The sequence below is a fragment of the Symphodus melops genome (genome assembly GCF_947650265.1).
Source record: "Symphodus melops genome assembly, chromosome: 10".
In the NCBI taxonomy this organism is placed as follows: Eukaryota; Metazoa; Chordata; class Actinopteri; order Labriformes; family Labridae; genus Symphodus; species Symphodus melops.
Window position 1 is genome coordinate 8,177,855 of NC_136700.1, and position 18,684 is coordinate 8,196,538.

The window sequence follows — 18,684 nt, forward strand, 5'->3', positions numbered from 1 at the left end:
ATTATTAGCAGCTCTGTGTTTCTAATTTACACATGTATGACATTTACTTAAACTCCTAATGACAGGCTTCCTGTGAGCAGTCAGGATTCATTCAAGCTGTAATTTAATGCATAAAAAAGACTGTTACCTTGTACACTACATGTTAGTTATTACACATATAAAAGCTCCGGGTATAAAGCAGGAAATCATGGAGAAGTAGGTAGGTAAAATATTCAGCTGGAATTTCCCCTGTTTTAAATTTTCCGCAGCACAGGGGCTTTGGGCATAAAGGGATTGTTCCACTGCTGCAGAAATATCAAATCATTTGTATTGAGTCTTGGCTGAATCAAAGATTGGACTATAAATTGAACCTTTTTATGATTGTGACACTATTACAACTGGTGCCGTATGGCCCCCAATGTTATTTGTGCTTGCACATTAAGGTGTGACCGTTTATTTCTCTCTGCAGACTGCTTTGAAGTGAAACCTGTGAGACGCTTCCAGAACGACACGATATTCTGGTGAGTTCCCAAATTGAAATTAAACCCTCTTCACATTTACATAATATACTACCAGACATCACCCATCCACGCTGTGAGCATGAGCGGAAAGTGATGAGGCAAAGGAGAAGAGGGGACGAGAAAATGGTGTTTCTGTCCTCTGACTCTATGAATCAGTCATTATTTATTCCACATGGTTCCGTGCGTTTGACCCATCATGCATGCACACTTCTCGCTCCTTTCAATACAAGGGCAAATCCCACAATGGGACCCATTTTTATCTTTTTTTTCCTCCTGCATATTTTTGCCCAAATTAAGACCCAGAGGAGAGCGAAAACACTGTGTCTCTTTCTTTTCTCCCCGTCTCTGTCAAATGCAGATTTAAACACATGTTCATATACAGCAAGAGAGAGAGAGAGAGACACGGTGCAAAGGGACCCCGTTAGCCATCCTCACACATGGGCAGGGTTGGGCAGGCGCCACGGCTGTTTGCCTCATAGCCTGCGCAATGGGAGTCAGCTCCATTATCAGAGCCGCTGCCTCGCCACCCTGCAGCAAACCCAGCATCCTCTGCTCCTGCAGATTTAATTTCTTATCTCAATAGGGAAAACAGCCTCTCTGATGAACAGCTGAAAACACCCTGGGCTGCTGTGAACACGGATTCAGCATACATACAATAGATGATATGATAAACTGGTGAACAGGCGTAGCACTGATATCCCTCACAGGAATTTGTGGTTGGTCACAGATATTCAGGGGAATTTGCTTCATACTGTAAATAATGACTTGTGGAAGGGAAGCTGTCTTCACCATTAATCCAGCGGTGAAGCAATTATTTATGGAGCTGCCATCAAGGACACATATGCTTTCAACAGAATCCCTCGTAGGTGAATACATGATGTGCTTCTGCTGTTGGATCTGTGTCTAGAGTTGTAACTTTGTTTGCAGATAAAAGCAGCTCTTGAACCGCTACACTCTCACATGACATAAACTCAGCATGAACCAGTGCCACATGTGTGCTGCTTTTGTTGAACCTCTTGCGAGAGCATATGATCACCTCCCGGAGAACAGAGTCACAGAATATTCCTAATGACATGTTTTCATAAATGTCTTTGTGCAAGATAACACAAGCCTTCTACTGTGACATTACTCTGTTTTTTTTTCTCTCCCCCTAATGTTTTACCATTTGCTTTGTTTTTGACAACCCCAAAATGTTATTTGTTGCTCCATTCGGTAAGAAGCCAACAGTAAGATTTGACTTGTGGCTTTTTCCAGACCTTTACTAATAGCTTCATCAATGTCATGAAAAGCCACGAGAGTGGTAATTGTGTGTCATCTTCCCCAGGCTTTGAAACTAAAGTTATTATGTGAACTCAAAGAAAATGTGTAGCTTGATTTAACCTGGCTGAATTAGTTGTGCTATGTTTTATGGTAATGATCATTCAGGGCCTCATTTAATCAAAGAAACATCTTATCTGCAGTCTAACATCTGTTTCTCACTCTATACAGCCTTGAAAATGTTCCTCCAAACAAATGTTTGTAAAGTACAAACGTGCCGTTTGGAAATGTTCCCTTTGTGACATCACATTGCACCAGTAACTCCTCCCCAGGTGGGGGATATGCTTACCTGGAGCCACCCAAGACCCTCCTGAGAGGTGCGTTGTCAAAAACAACTCACTTTCATTTAAAGCTATACAGACAAAGAAACAGCCCGCATGAACAGGGTTGAAATGGAGGGGTTTATAGGCATTATCAAATCCTGGATCAGAGTGGATTTTTAGCAAGAAACCTGACAGACATGTTTTGAGGAGTTCTGAGACTTATTTCAACTGGTATAAAAGGAGTATAATATGTGACCTTTAAGCAGAAATATTTTCATGTATGTGTAACAGATTCACACAGCTGTTTTGTAAAACAAAAAAAACGTTTTAATGTGTGGGGAAAAGGTAGAAGAAAACACATTATGCTTTACAGAGACTGAAAATATATTCTTTGAAGACATCGTGCCACAACAGGCAGGGTTGCAGTGCTCACACAATGTCGCACTAGAACAAAAAGATTTTTCCTGCTTTGAACAGTGAGTCCTGCAGTCAGGCTTCAGCATTGCATGGGAGTCAAAAAACGTTCATATCAGCTGACTTGACTGTTAGTTGGAAATAGAAAGTTAATAATCCTTAGCTAAAGCAATAACGGGTTTTTTTTTCTTTCTCTCCTTAAAGCTTCTTATCTTTTAAATGAAATGAGCGGAGGGTTATCAGCGAGGGCAGGTTGGGTTGAATTTATGGCTCTTAACTTCCTTAAATTCTCTTAAGATCCTTTGACACAGATTCAGTTAGGTATTTTGATTTTAAGATTAAGGTTTTAAAACATTAACTGACAGAAAGATATCCACGTTTCAAACAAAGCACAGTTGACAATATGACCATGAGTCTATTAATTAGGTGAGAAGGTGATCGTGGTGTCTTTTAATGGGGAAGCAAGCGAGCATAGGAAACGAGTTTGACACCCTTGATATTTTATTAGATGTGAGCTCCAGGTAACAGTATTTTCATTAGCTTTCCCTCTTAAAGTTGTGTCATACACATGGTCTGTAGAGAACTAAACTAAAAACAGAACCAACACCAATTTGTCATCGTGTTTTTGTCCTTGTATGACCCTGCTGAATAAATGTCTTCTTTATAGACTCCTTTAAATGATTAAAGAAAACATTTGAGCACATCATGACACAAAGACATGCTGCACGTCTTCCACACGCTGAATGTCAGGGTAAAAAAGACAATAAAAAAAGATATTTTGTTGCTTTCACTCTATTTAGCTCCTATGTCATTTCTCCAAGATAAAACTTTAATCATGTAAAACACATTTGCTGCTGTGTTTTTACAGGAAACATTTATCTAACTGTGTGATCCTTCATCTCTGATATTGTCTTTAACTATACTTATTGACAGCTCCATTGTAAACACTGTGAGCACAACGTTAAAGTGCATCATAAACACATCCTGTAATTTGATTAGTGCAGATGCTTTAGGTTGCTGTTAACAGGCTTAACAGTTCTTCTTCTCCTAAGTTTGTCAAAGGCTTCATGAGCATCGCCTTATGTTATAAAAGTACCTAATCTTTGCTACGATAGGATAAAGTCAATTCCATACTGTTTAATAATAATAACCCCCCCCTTAAGGAGGGTATTTCATGAATGATTGATTATAAACAGAGAATGTAAGATAACATTCTTTGTGTGTTAGACAGATGCACTCATAACATTTATTGCTCAAAAAAACTGGTATTCTCTGACTAAAATGTCGTTGTTTTTCCCATGTTGTAATAAAGCAAAATCGTTTGAAATTAGATATGTCAAACAGAGATCAAAATTAAAATGTTCCTCTGCCGAACACATTAATGTGCGATGAAATAATCAGCAAACCAGTGTATAGATTTTTTCTTCTCATTATGAAATTAGACTCTCTTCATGGAAATAGCTGATTTGATGTCTTTTGTTGGCATCTGTTGCTTTTCTCAGGGCGTTATAATTAAACAGGAGGAGGTCCCAATTCTTTTTATGTGGCAGTTTGAGAATTTTTGTTGCAAGACATGCTGTGACAAAGTAATGTGACTTGAACAATAGCTAGATTCCAGTAAGTGTGAGAATTGTGTTCGGTATGTGTGTATCTGGGGGTTCGTGAATTTAGTTATTCAAAAATGTGCTCCAAAGCATTGCTTCTCAAGGAAATTGGCCTCAGGACCCACTACTAACTCTTTAATAAAAATCCGCAACTCAAATTTCTGTTATTTTTCAGCCAATTAGCTGTTTTTTTTTTTTTTTTTTCAAACAGTTCAGTTTGGACCTTGGACGTTAAAGAGCGTGCCAGAACCAGCAGACACAACTACACAAACATGTTTTCAAAGTGTTTTTGACTTTTTTGGGCAGACGTTCTTGAACCATTGAAAACAGCTTTGCCAACCCACTTTTTGGGTTCTAACCCACCAGCTGAGAACCACAAAATGTTTTTTGTTTTTTTTATTTATTATAAACAATTGTCCCATAGAATAGCCTCAAAATCCAAACTCATGAAGATGAATTGCTTGTGTCTCTACTGCTGAAAAACGTTATCGACCTGAGTTGGTACCTTTTTGTTGCTAATAGGTTAAGTTGTGACACCCTGTAATTATAGATAAACACATTAGAATCTGGGGGCACATCCCCTGATCTGACAACATCCTCAGGATAACACTCGTAAATCATCATTACAGAGCTCAGACTCGGGCACTTTGTCAGAGTTTGCAGTTGGGTGAAGAGGTACAAAGGGGGCAGAAAATAGATCTCTTTGATGAACAGCAGATTATGATGGAGAGGTGAGCAGACTTATCTCTTGCTCACTGCCCACATGTTCAGTGCAGCAACACCTGTCGACTAACAAAGCCATAAAACTGCTGTCTGATTAAAAAGATAAGCTGCAAATGGAATGTATTCTGCTTGGATATTTGCTGAAAACTGCAGTAAACATATTATGCTACAGTTTTCAATTAAACATGTGTTTACATAAAAGATCATATAAAATATGCTCGTTAAATTCCTTTGCATGCATTCATTGTTTGTAGACTATTTTAAGGTCTGTCCACATGCGTGTACATCCCAGAGACAAGCTTCCTTGTGTCTGTATTATCAGAGGATCAGACTCTTGCAGCCTGTTGTTGTAATGTGACATGTGAAAACCTGACATAAAAATTCCCTCTGAGCTCCGTGACTGGATGCCTCAACCCTGACAGAATCTCTTCAAACAGTCTGCCTTTCCTCAGTTTTAGTTGGCCCACACGTGACAAATGTGTCTCCAAATTTAGAACTTCCGAGCTTTCAGGTGAGATAACATGCAGTGGCTCATGGATGAGGCTTATGTAACATACCTGAGCATTTTTTTAAAAAGGGGTAAAAAAGTAAATTCAGGATATTCTGACAGCCAAGAGCCTCCAGAAACACTGGACATAAATGTCAGCTTGAAACACCTCATTACCTGGGGGATTGAAGGAGGCCCAGAGAGGGAGTATTTCACAAGAAAATGGAGAACACAAAAAAGGCTTACGTTAACATATTTTTCAAATTAACTAAATAATACTTAAATCTTTCCAATATTTAGGGGACCTTTATGGCGCTCCTGATCCCGTATTTGGTTGACAATTGGACCAGAATGCATGTATTAAATTGTTTTCTACTTCAATTAATGTTGTATATTATATATTATATAAGACAGGGGTTTAGGCTGTAATATTCAACATTATTGAGTGCATAAAGTCTGTCTTACACTCAGTGTTTATTCTTGTTCAATCTTGAGCCAGCCTAGAGCTGCTTATTGCAAATAGCAACAAATTAGCAAATCCATTATGAGGATGTTCATTGTTTCTCCTGACCTTTCCCGTCTGAGTAAAAGCAGTGACTTTTCAGCTGTTGTTAAAAAACTATTGTTTGTCTGCCTTTGTCACATACTTAATTAGTCCGTTCTTAGTGTAAAATATATAGCATTGGAGACACATTTGGTGGGCTGTCAGGGTGAATGTACTGAAACTTGTCTGTATCAGTGCAGGAGAGCACAATGTTGTTTAGCAGGAAAAAAGTCAAAGGTGTTATTTCTATTTAAATGGAAAGTGGTATTTTTCTTCAAAGACTACATATGCATGAAAAAAGCCTTTTTTATTTCTAATAATGTTCAATATGAAAATATCTTTGCAGAGATTAAATGTATGAGTCAGACTTTGCAAAGGGCTGATTATCAGGGCCGTCCACCATGCAAGTTGACCAAAAGCAGACAGAACATCAAAGCGTGTACAGGAAAATCAAGCTTAAACCTTTTCAAACTATACTGCAGAACACACACAAACACACACAAGCATTAAAAAAAACAATCAGGCAAAAAGTGAACATGTCATCACAAATTATGGTATAATTGTTGCCTTTTGTTCCAGTCTCAATAATCATATCAAAAGGCACTAAAAGGTTGCTCACTGTTGTTTGTTCTGGTGCTATTATTAGATATTCTCTCTGTTCTGTTTAACAAGGGCAGTGCAGATAGTAATATGAGCTTGTAGCTATTGACATGAGATCTTAGGTTTAGATTAAATCCACAGAGAAATCAAATACGCTTACATACATCGAGTAGGATGTGGCAACAGAAAAATGTTGTGTTTTTCTGATACTTTTTGAGTTACTGTTTTATTTTTCTTCGTTTTTTTATTGTGTCACATGTTGGAGCCACTGCAGAGGAGATAATGAATGTGCCGTCGGAAAGAAAAGGCAAACAGCCTCTCAGTATGCAGTCTTACAAAAGTGCCATGTTTAACGGTTCATGCTGTGAATCTCTCTGGAGAATTGTGTCAGTGAGACCTGGCATCTCTGGAGACAGACATAGCGGGACGTCCCAAGCTGCAGGAAGATGGGAGTTGCCAGATAAAGAGCAAGATGAAGTGCAGCCTTCTGATCTAAACACCCACAACTCTCTTTTTGTGATTTTTATTTTTATTTTCTTCAAACAGTACAGAAAGCACAAACAGCTGCATCAATTACTCCTGCATGTCAGCAGTTTAATAGATCAGATAAAATAAATCGAATGCAGATGAATATGAGTACAAACATGACAGGGTGAGACAAAGCGTTACAGCAATTCACAGCAGACATCATGTTCCCTTTGTTTGAAATAATGCTCGCCTGATTGTGCAGCACAAGAAGAAGAGCCATAAATTATTCAGGTGCTCCCCGACGGCCGCCCACTTACAGCCGCTCTGACTGGACGTATCCCTCTTCTTCTTCTGTATTCCTCAGTGATGTGCCTGCTTTAAAATGGCAGCAAAATACATGTGACCTCTGAGTACGACTTACCTTCACTCTAATGCTTAATGTATTCATTACCCTATGCTGGTATTTGTATGCATCGCAAAGCTCGAGATTGTAAATACTGTCAAATACCAAAATGAATGTGAAGGGAAGGTACACAGAGGATTATTACAGCAATATGTAAACTACAATGTGAAATATGGCTTCTTTACCATCACTCAGAGACAGAGGTGAGGGAGTGGAGGGCAAAACAGAATGCAGTGGTCATAGATATCAGCCCCATTGGCCGTATGTCTGTAGCCCATGAAGGACATCTCTACACGCTGCACAGCATGTCATTTTTCCTCTCTGCCGTACCGTCATTCATGCTGAGGTCTGCTGCCAGGAGAAGAAGAAGAAAAAAAAAAAGGGAAGACAGTTGAATGCCCTCTCTGTGCAGAATTTCTAAGGATTTAAACGCTCACATCTCCATGACTGGATGTCTATAGTGTGTGAGGGCTCAGTCAATTTTTGCAAATGTATGGTCGTGACATTGGGATATGAGGAACGACAATAAATCCTTGAAGGGTATCAGGTTGTCTCAGCAGATTACTACTCACCCTGCAGATTTTAAAATGGCATGTGTTAGGTTTGATACTCCTTTCTACGTGTTATCAAATGAAACACGGTTTTTTTTATCATTTTTACTCATGGTGAGATTTCTTAGGAAAGGAATTTTATTTATATGAAAACTCAGTATAACCTTACTTTTTATAAGGAACTTGTTCAATACAACAATTGATCGGGTTTGCCTGTTTACCTTCCCCATTTTGGTCACTATAAGCTAGCAGCAGTATGCATATAAATAAAACAATAAGCTATCCCTAACCTGGAGTGTTAAGGAAGGTTATTGCTGGGTCAGCTCACCTACACGCCGGTTTGCTGGGCTTCTGGCGGCTTTCCTCGCACTTGACTGCATTGTGATGAGCTACGAGCCCAGGCTTCGACGATGAGTTCAGGTTTTTGTTAGAGTTGAATCACATAAGAAGATACAATACATGGCTGGTTTCAAACAAGTTCATAGCTTAGTTTGGCTATGAAGTCCGGTAGCTTTCAAGTCGTAGGCATCCTCTCTCAGCTGCCGCTTCACCTGAGTATTAATACGTAATGTAACGGTGACATAGTACCCGCTCTGTGCGCACCACAGGAATGGTGCGTTTAAGACCTATCAGAAAACCCAGAATAAATGTAACTTTAGCTCATTCTATATTTCCCCCATGAAAACAAACAACAAAGAAGAAGAACAACAACCTTGCTGTCCTGTATCAACCTGAAGTGTCACTGTGTTTTTTTAATAGCACAGCCAAGGTTGTTTTCTACCCCATTAGACCTCTGTCGTCATTGGTATAATAACAGAGGTCATTTTAACCCAAAGAAATCAGTGTTGGTTGACGTGTTGGATCGAGCTGTAGTGTTCAGTAATCACACTCTTCAATGTGTCAAAGCTCTTTCAGGTTAACGCTAATGGAAAAAGAACATCATTCTGTAAGTGTTCATGGGAAACATGCGAGAGCTTTATTCTGAAGAGGCTTCAAAAAACATAGTTTGGTACCCATTGGTAGATCACAATTAAAAAATGTAAGTCTAAAAATAGGAAACTGTATTTGTTGGGTCTTTATTTTATTTCATTTCATTTTACTGCACATCAGTTACAAATATTGCAGAGCCATGCTTTTTGCAGCATGAAATGAGATCAGAGTAGCTCATCATGGAAAAGGACTTTTTATTTTATTTGAACAATTCCTGTTTCAGTGTTTGGCTGCACCTAAACAGATACACCATTCATATTTGATAGTAGTAGCTACTAATGGAATTTTGCCCAGACTTAAACTATAAAAAGTTTAAACAAATTAAAACTTCTACAGCTTGAAGAGCTTATGTGGTGTGGGGAATGATATGAAATGTAATAAATCTTTTCGAAATGCAGAGCATCCTCTGTGACAATCCTTAAATACAAATCCTTTACGTTTGCCCATTTTTTATCAGAAAAACAAGGTAACTTAGTAAGAGCCTGTCTCATGAATATTTTCTCTTAGGAAACAAAAACTAAATCCCTCTTGTGCATTAAGCCTTAATGTTTCGCTGTAAAACTCATTTAATCACTCACATATTCTGCACTTGACAGTTACAGCTTTAAAGTATATATACTGCTCAAAGCAGACTTTAATGTCATAGTCGGTGTAATTTTTCTCTGTGTGCAGGCAGTCATCGAGGGACTTACAGACACAAATTGAGGTCATGTCCATCCACTTTTAACAGAGATGCTGCCCAAATAAATGGTTCAATAACTTCTCTAATCACTCTACAACATTTTCTCTTTCTGACTGCAGAATCCTTTGTCCTGAATCCAAAATGAGAAATTAAAAAAGTGTCTGTGCAAAGTTTTGAACAGGACATCAAATATCATTGCGTACTTACAAAGCATTTATACTGAAAGTTAGCTGTGCAACAGTAAAGTTGTGATGGGTAGCATTGGAATGAAACAAAAAAAACTGATCCATCATGGTTTTTACTTTGAAGCAAGCGTTTTACTTTGATTATGCACACAAGCTTTGAGTTATGCCAAGGCGCCATTCTGAAATCCAATCAATTGGCCAAACTCACAATGCAAATCTGGTTCTGCTCATGTGCCAGTGCTTCACACATAACAGACTCTTTAGAAACTCTTTAGATCATTTAATTGGTTGGCCGGCAGCAGAAACTACTTAATTTTCAGCTGACAAAACAAAACAAACAACAATGTCAGTGAACAAGTGAAAGGCTAAGGTAGATTTCCAATATGAGAAATAATTGCTGGCATGGACAGTAAAGTTTACAGTAAGATTTCAGCAGTTTAGTTCAACCTTTAAAATAGAGATCCGCTAAACCACTGCAGATGTTCATAAAAAACAGTTTTTCCCTATATACCAATATTTTCTTCATAATTCTATATGTGTATTTTTTTTAAATGAGCTATTAGATTGGATGTATTTAAGTTGTTGCTTGTTGTCACTCCTTCTCCTTAAAAGTCACTAGAACATACACAATCAGGCACAAACTGAACATGTCATCACAAATTATGGTATAATTGTTGCCACAAACTGCATGTTCGCTGTGACTCCCACACGGCCAACAATGTCTTTCACATTTTATGATGGAACCTCTTCTCTGAACCAGCAGTTCGGTGTACTCGATTCCCAGCAATGCATGCCACGTTATTTGCCAGTGGGCCACTGTCCGTCAACAGGGCTAAAACTGGCCGATTCTGATGTTCAACCAATACATTAGTGCATCCAATACTGTTAAATGGTGTGCAGACTCATGTCCCTTTATTGGTGTACATCATGGTTATAGTTCAGACCAAGTTACAGACACGGCTGGTGGAGGAAGGGGAGAAGTCTTCGGACTAATCAACATAATCTTTCCTAACTTAACTTTTTGAATTTCAGTAGCAGTACGGTTTTTAAAATGTGTGAGGAAAAAGTGAATGAATGAATACGATTTGTGTTACTGTGTGGTGCATACAACTCTGCAGAGCCAGTATAAAACACTGGAAATATTTATAAACCACAGTCACAATGATCCTTGCATTATTAAACAACAGTAAAAAAAAAAAAAAAAAAAAAAGCCCAATAAAGAATTCATAAAATGTCAATTTTCCTTTTCAAGCCGAGGTTGACAACCCAAAACTTAACCACTACTCCAATTTTTGATCTTCTTTAAAGAACAATAATTCAGGCTTTGGTTGACAAGTTCATTAAATATATATACTTAAACCATCACAGTATTTAGGTTAAAGACAATACTTTTGTTCTTCCTAACCACACAGCAAACCCACATCATCACATCCTCGTTACCTCCTAACATTTCTGAAACCAACATCATGGTTGCAGGGAGGAAAAGCGGTCTGAACAGTGCAACTAAAGACGTTTAGCTTCTAGTGGGATGTAACATATGATTGAGGGCCTGATGCCATTATTGTTATTATTGTTATTATAATTATTATTATTATGTACACAATTGTCACTAATATTAGTCACAGAATATGACTCAATTAAAATAAATCAACAACACTTTTGATGTTCAATAAATCCTTTGAGATGTAATATGCAAAAACAATCTATTGTGTGACACCTTTTCAAAAATGATGGCTTGTGCCCTTATTATTGTGGGTTTCAATACTTTTTCGATAATTTTGTAATTTAATTAATTTAAAAAAAAACAAGATTCCCAGTTCCCACTATTATGAACACAGATCTTAAAAAGGGCAAAGCTTTTAAGAATAAGGAATCTTTTTTTTCCCCGCATGCCATAGTCCACATAGTTGTCATGCATTTTCTGACTTTAAGGGAGCAGCTTGAGCTTCAGTGTTTAACTCAAAAACAGGAAGACACATGGAACCGTCAGGGTAGCTGGTTTCAGTACTGAAAAATACAAGAAATCATTAAAAGAATTAATGCAAGTCCTTAAAGTAGTAGTATGAATGTGGTAGTGCACTAATTGTTGAGAATTTAATTAGAGGGTCAGAGTAGGGTTTAACATAATTATTGTCTGAAAACATGTTTTTTTTAAAAAGCATTAGAGTAAACTCTCCCTCTTTTTGTGTAGTCAAAGAGTCTTGAGAAAACAAACAACTAAGTTATCATCAGCTATACCAAGATAGCTCTTCCACAAAATCCCCACATGAAAGGTTATGTAATCTTTGATCTTAAAGCTGGCCTCACTTCACTTATCTAACTTGTTTTAAGAGTCTTGATGAAAATGAGCTGAAATAAAAGAAAAATCTCAAGGTTGGAGAAAACCTTATTATTCACTCAAGTTTCACTAAGACAAGATGGACGAATTTTTACATCTCCATCTTAAAAATGACGAAAGCTCTGAAGGGGACAAACAGATTTAGATGGAAAGCCACTTTTTTATTCTTTTTGTAACTGATTGGATTGGTTGGATTCAATGATTTATAGCCCTATTCAAACATTACGTTTCACCTTCAATCTAAATATTGCACAGATGTAATGGGGGAACAAAGTAATCCCTCCTCTGTACTATCTTTGGAGGTAGTAATAGGGGCGTTACAGAGGCCAGATGGGATCCGCTGCGCTGTATGTGCACATTTGACTTTGTGTTTGTGTGGAGCACCAACTATGCCCTGCTTTCAAAACACAGAAAAACAATATGTATGCACAGACGAGGATACTAATATTATGCTGTCACACTTATTTATGATACTTTTGCAAAAAAGGGCTTTAGATTAATGATTATTAACTCACACAGGGTTTTAATAATTATGGTGAATCTGCAGAGATAATTTGACAGAGGATTCAGAACTAGTAATTCCATTACAGACTGCACATGGACATCTTTTTTTAAACATGATATCTATGGTTTCTGAAGGCTGGAACTTGTGGGTGTTCGCTGGGGAAATAGATATCCTTTGTGCAAATGATATGACTGAGTTGGATCATCCAATATTATTAACATGAAGAGATAAGTCTGCCCGAGAGTGTAGATTTTAATACACTGGGAATCAGTGTGTCCTTAAAAAATAAAAGAGAAGAAAGTGGTTTGAGGCAAATCAGTTTAACAGTTTGATCCTGCCATTCCAAAGGTTATTGAACATTTGGTTTGAGCTGCAATGCAGTACAAAATAAAATGTATAATAAAACAATAAATTAGAGAACATTTTTTTATTTTTGTCAAATGCCGAATAATATACGTGTTGCTGATTTTAAAAAATCAATCAAAGAAAGACCTAAACCATTTCTAAAATAACTCAAAACTTGAAACACAGTCAAGATGAGTCACTCTCCCGCAGAAGTAAATGATCTTTCAACAAGTTATGCTTCAAACCTTTTGAAGGTCAGTAACTGTGACATAAAAACCTTTTTGGAGGCTTTCAGGCAGGATGACCTGGTCTGTGGTGTCAACTGCCTGAGCGAGATCAAAAGAATTCAAACAGAGCAATCACAAGCACAAACAGCAACAGAGGGATCTGAGAGGAGAGCCAGTTTGAGCCATGGAGCTTCTTAAAACCCAATTTTAAATTCCCTGTGCATTATTATTCATGGAAGGAAGCAGGTTGGGGAAATCTCCTTATTGCAAAACCTTAGAGAAATATACAGCTTGTATGAAATATAGAAAAACTGCTGTTTTGTAATCAGAGACACACTGCACATTTGGAAGTTTTGAAGGAGATTATTAGTCCAGGTTATTAAACACTGTCTGGCTGGGTGCAGCAAACCAAGGTGGAGAAGATCTCCAAAGTGACACACGTTTAAGAAAGACACATTTTCTCATTGCACTCCAATCTCTGAAGGCCCGGCACAGAGGGATTGACATTTTTACGCTCTAAGCTCTGGATATTCTTCATTGGAATGCAGAGCATATTTGATGCAGGCTTTTTTTAGCATTTTATAGAGTTCCAGTGCCTCACAAGAGGCGACTTGTTCCGCCCCATGCAACTCCATATCCATTATAGATGGCCGGCCACAGCCAAGCCAGCAGTGTACATATGTTTACACTTGTCAAATGCACCAAGAGGACTCACAGAGAATCCTGAAAAAACAGCCATCCATCTGAGCTGGATGGATTCTGAAGGCCTTGTTGTAACATTATCTCTCAGCTATATCAAAAATACATGGAGGGACAAATGTGCCCCAGTGCATAGAATCACAAACTGTGCCCAGTTTGAAGGAGACATATTCACTCATTTTTAAAATATGCACACTTTATTTATATGATTAAATTTTAAAGTTAAAGCAAGGATAACATTCAGTTGTATCTATTTACCAGCCGAGCATTTATTGACAGTAATTATGTAGCTTTATCATTTCAAAATGAAAAACCTGAATTCAATGGATAAAGCTCTCAGATACATAAAGGTAGACATAGCCTATTTTTTAATGTGAAAGACAAGAAGAGTTTATTTCCATTTCAGCTCAAAAAGCTCATCGGTCTAAAATGTGATATTTATTTGGAGAAATGCAGTTCATGTTTCTGGTCAAACAGAATTTAAGATGGCCGTGAACAAACAACAAAGTTGCCCCCCAGTTAAACTCTGTTTTGGTGTGAAAGCGCTCTTTGATTGTGAAGTTTGTGACCATGTAGGCTGGCAAGGTGTTATGGGTTTTCCACTTTCTAAGTAGCGTAGAATGTGATTAATAGTTGATGCTCAGAAGCTGGTGGCTGTCAGTATTTGTTTTAAGGAGCTGGGGAGCTTTTTCTACTTCTAAGAAATCCAGTGAGACTTTGTAGTAACCTCTTTTTTTAATCTAAAATGCTGTGTTATTTATTGAACAAGCCAGGATATGTGTTCATGTATTTGTAAGGGAGTTAACAAGTCAGGGACAAGCAAGACACAGTGCACAGAACTATGTTTTATTTATCAAAATGTAAATGTCCTTGAGAAACAAACCACTCTTACTTGAATAAAAATACATTTAGCTGTTAACCCTCTACTGTACGTTGATCATGCATGTTAAATCGTCTTTGTAAAGAGGTCCAAATCTGAAATGTATTTATGTGCATTGGGAACTGACCTTTAAAATGAGGCAATATTACTACGTATATATTTTGTTGGATAATGTACATGAGCAGGAGTATATTTCTTTAAATTGAGGATCTTCTGGTGAATTAGATTGGCATACAATGCACAGTTCATTTCCTCATTAGGCTTTGTTGAGGCAACAGGAGCACTTCAGTAAAGGTCAGATGAAAATTGGGGTTTCAATGGATGGTAAGAAGGTAAACAGGTCTCAAAGCTTACCTTTGCCATTTTAGCTGCTACTGAATGAAAGCTAATTGAATACATGTTGCTTGTGTGTATGTAAGTTTGTTTTCTGTGAGTTAGCAGATACTTTAAGTTAAGTAACATCAGTTCCTCATTATTTTCATAAAACCACAAACCAAACTGCAATGTTTCCTACAAAATATATCTGCAAATAAGTAATAACCATAGTTTATGGGAAACAGGGTTGGATGTGAAAAAATGATACATTTACTTCTCTGTCACAAAAAGAAGCATGGGATAATATACAGTACAAAACACTCAAGTAAATATGAAATATAAACTCTAAAAAGTGTCTTAGATCCACAATATTACAGTACTTTGCTCTATATGATTTAACAAAACGAAACCCTACAGCCATTCTAGCGGCGCTTTGAGGCTTAGGGCTAACATGCCAAGTGTCTTCAAAAAAAATATTTATATATTTAACTAAATATATATTAAATACATTAAGAGGGAACAAAATGCTTGCCAAATGACTTTTTGTATTAACATAAGTCATGTAGGATTTGGTTTCAGTGACATTTTTCAGCAGTGACTTGAAATCGGCCAGTTAGTAGGCTAACTGCCAAGTCGGGACACCAATATGGACAGAAAGGACAACAGTGATATAAATACATTTTGGGTATTCAGCACCAATAAAGGAAGTTCAGGAAATCAGATAAGCTCCTTTTAGCCTCCTTTTACATTTTGGAGACAATCTTATCAAACTTTTCCTCCCGTCTTTGCTCTCTTCATCCTGTCTTTTGTCTCGACAGACACACCCTGCTACAGTTGCAGATTCCAAAATAAAACACATATTACAAGACAGCTGAGCATTTCCCAGCCTGGAGAGAAATGGGTTGTTTTCACTAGGGGGAGGGAAATGAAGGGCACTTGTTTTTTAACCTGTTTTGTTGGTAACTGCTGCACCACCACCTCCACAACCTGTCAAACTGACAGCTCCAGCAGCTCTTGGGTGCAACACTGACATTATTTGCAGATGGTAAATAAGGAAAAATATCTGGCTAGTGAGTATGATTCATGGTAAGTCCCTGCTCTTGTTTACAGAAAAGTTGTCACATTCATTTAGTGAATTACGCATGTGCTTCGGGCTCTGTAAAATGGTTTTACCCTTTAATTTCACTGTAGAAGAGGAGGAAGTTAAAATCTGTCATTAATGATTACAAATTGATTGCATATGTTTATGTATTTTTAGTATTCAATTGATTTTACAAAACCAAAAACTGTAAAAGCAGCTCCATTTCTCTCCCATAACCCTGCTTAGAGGCTTGTATGCTAACAGGATATGCTAATACTTGTCGTCCTAAGCCCTTGTAATCTTCATGCTTGAATTTGTAAACGGAGAGGACCATGTCTTCCCCACATACTGTAAATACTGATGGAATAATATAGCTGCCTGAGAAAATGTAGATCCCTCTTGAGTTTTTGAAATGATCTCAATGAGAATAATGCAGAAAACTGTGAAGCTGCTGCAGCAAAGATGTACAAGTGCACTAAACATGACTGACTGATGACAAAGTGAACAGTATGGGATTAAAGTAAGATTCATATGTATACCCCCTCTTCTATAATGTGTTTTCCTGGAGACTGCAGACCATATGCTTATGTGGCAGGCAGTGAACCGTGAAATCACTGGCTTTTCATGAGGCTCATTTGCATTCTCAGGTTAAAGCTCAATGGGGCAGGAGAGGTAGTTGTAAAACCTTCATTTACTATATCAGACCTGTCTTTTCTTATTACCGCTGCACAAAATGATCACAGTGTCGCTATTACTGAAGTGATGGCGAGTGCTAATGGCACAAGATGAGCAAATAGCAGTACAGCCCTGTGCTGTTTTAAACAGTCAACGGGTAAGTTAAATGTATCCTTTCTAATCTCTGAGAATTTTTATGATCTTGCTGTTTGCAACATTGTCTCATGAAATGGAATGAGACTTTTCATGCAAGCAATTCCAGATCATAGTAAAGCAAAAATAGTACAATAAATCTTAGGAAGTATGATTGTTTTATGACGTGTTTATTAAGAGCAGCTGCTTCATCAGTGAGAGACTTTTCTTATTAATCTCATGTTCTTGTGTCTGCTCACAGCCACATGTGGACTCTTCACCTACCGAAACCTGAATAATATTAATGTGACATTAACATGTCAAACCCCTGAAAATGTCCATAAGTGCCCCCTGCTGTCTGTTGATAGTGCTGAACCTGTACAGCGTGTGTATTATAGACCTGCCTGTGGTAGAATTCTGCACCTAATTAATGGAACCGCAGTGCAGAGTTCTCTTTTTGAAATAAGGGAAAAATGAAATCTAATTCAACAATATATGAGCGATTGTTGAATTAGATTCTCAAACAAAAAGCCAACTCTGCACTATGGTTCCATTAATTAAAGTCCACATGCTAGCTTTTTCATTTGTGTGTGACTGTGTTGACAAAGCTCCAACAGGTAGTTGTTCAATTGATTACATGATTGAAACAAATTGATAGCAAACTTGGTGGGCGATATGGTCTGAATTTCTTTTGTTATTATTATTTTGCTTTTGGCAGTAATATTATTAGATTGCAGTGTTACAGTATCAAAAGGAATGAAGGATAGTCACTCACTGTGACCCCTTTCTCCCTCTAAGTTATGAGTTAAAACCCATCTTTCGCAGGTAGACTACTTGTATTAGAGACACAAACTTGCTGCGCTGTGCTTAAGTGACACAGGGTCAAGCCATTCCAGCATATAGCTTGTAAGCTATGTTATTTTGATATTCACTTCCATGTGAATGACAACTTTTTTTGTTGTTGCTAGAACTTAAAGTTTCATATTCATTACTTAAATGAACAAAGTTTCTGAATAGTTCAATTAAAGAATATATCATGAGCCACCCGTTGGCCTGCAGCAGTTAGATTGCATGTCCCATTTACAGAAAATGTTGTCCTAAAAGTCCTGTGGATCTGTGACTCATTTTATTTCAGTCCTCACTTTCTCTCTCCCCAGTTTACAGCTGCACTGTCCAATCTAAAAGGAGGCATGAAAGCCTCTTGAAATCTTGCAGAAATATGGTGCCTTCATTGAGTGTTTTTTGTATGTTATGGCCGATGTATCTTCCATCGTGTCCTTGGGAAGAGATAAGGATCCATAAAAGTGCTCCTTTTCTTTTTTTCTCAAAAAGTGCTATTAAAGCATGCATTTAAACATACTGTACAACACCATGACAACAGAGCACACCCTACCTGCCAATTGAGACTGTGTAGCCTAATGCAATTTAAAACTGCAACAACAAAAAAAGATAGAGCAAGAGAAAGTCAGTCAACAAATGATATACACAATGAACTAAAGTTGTGTTTTGATATACGGTAAGGTTCTTAAATGAGACATGAAGACATATTGCTGCACTTCGTCCTCCTAATGAGGTTTTTTTATTTGGCAGTATAAAAATAGTCAACATCCTCAAAGGCAATGTTAACTTTATTATTAATATTGGCTCCCTGCAAACTTAGATTAAATGATTCATCAGTTGCCAGTTGCTTTGGATTAATAACAAATAACACACTGCTTGATGTTTAGTAAGCTGTGACCTACAAGGTTTAACAAGA

The 18,684-nt window shown here is 37.6% G+C and overlaps 1 protein-coding gene across 1 annotated transcript in view; it reads left to right on the plus strand.

Moving 5' to 3' along the window:
* Window positions 1-18,684, plus strand: part of LOC306830409 (leucine-rich repeat and fibronectin type III domain-containing protein 1-like) — a 107,472-nt gene that overhangs the window by 56,371 nt on the left and 32,417 nt on the right. Inside the window, 1 exon segment of the mRNA XM_079353881.1 lies at window positions 449-500. The gene's annotated coding sequence lies outside the window, so the exon portion shown is untranslated.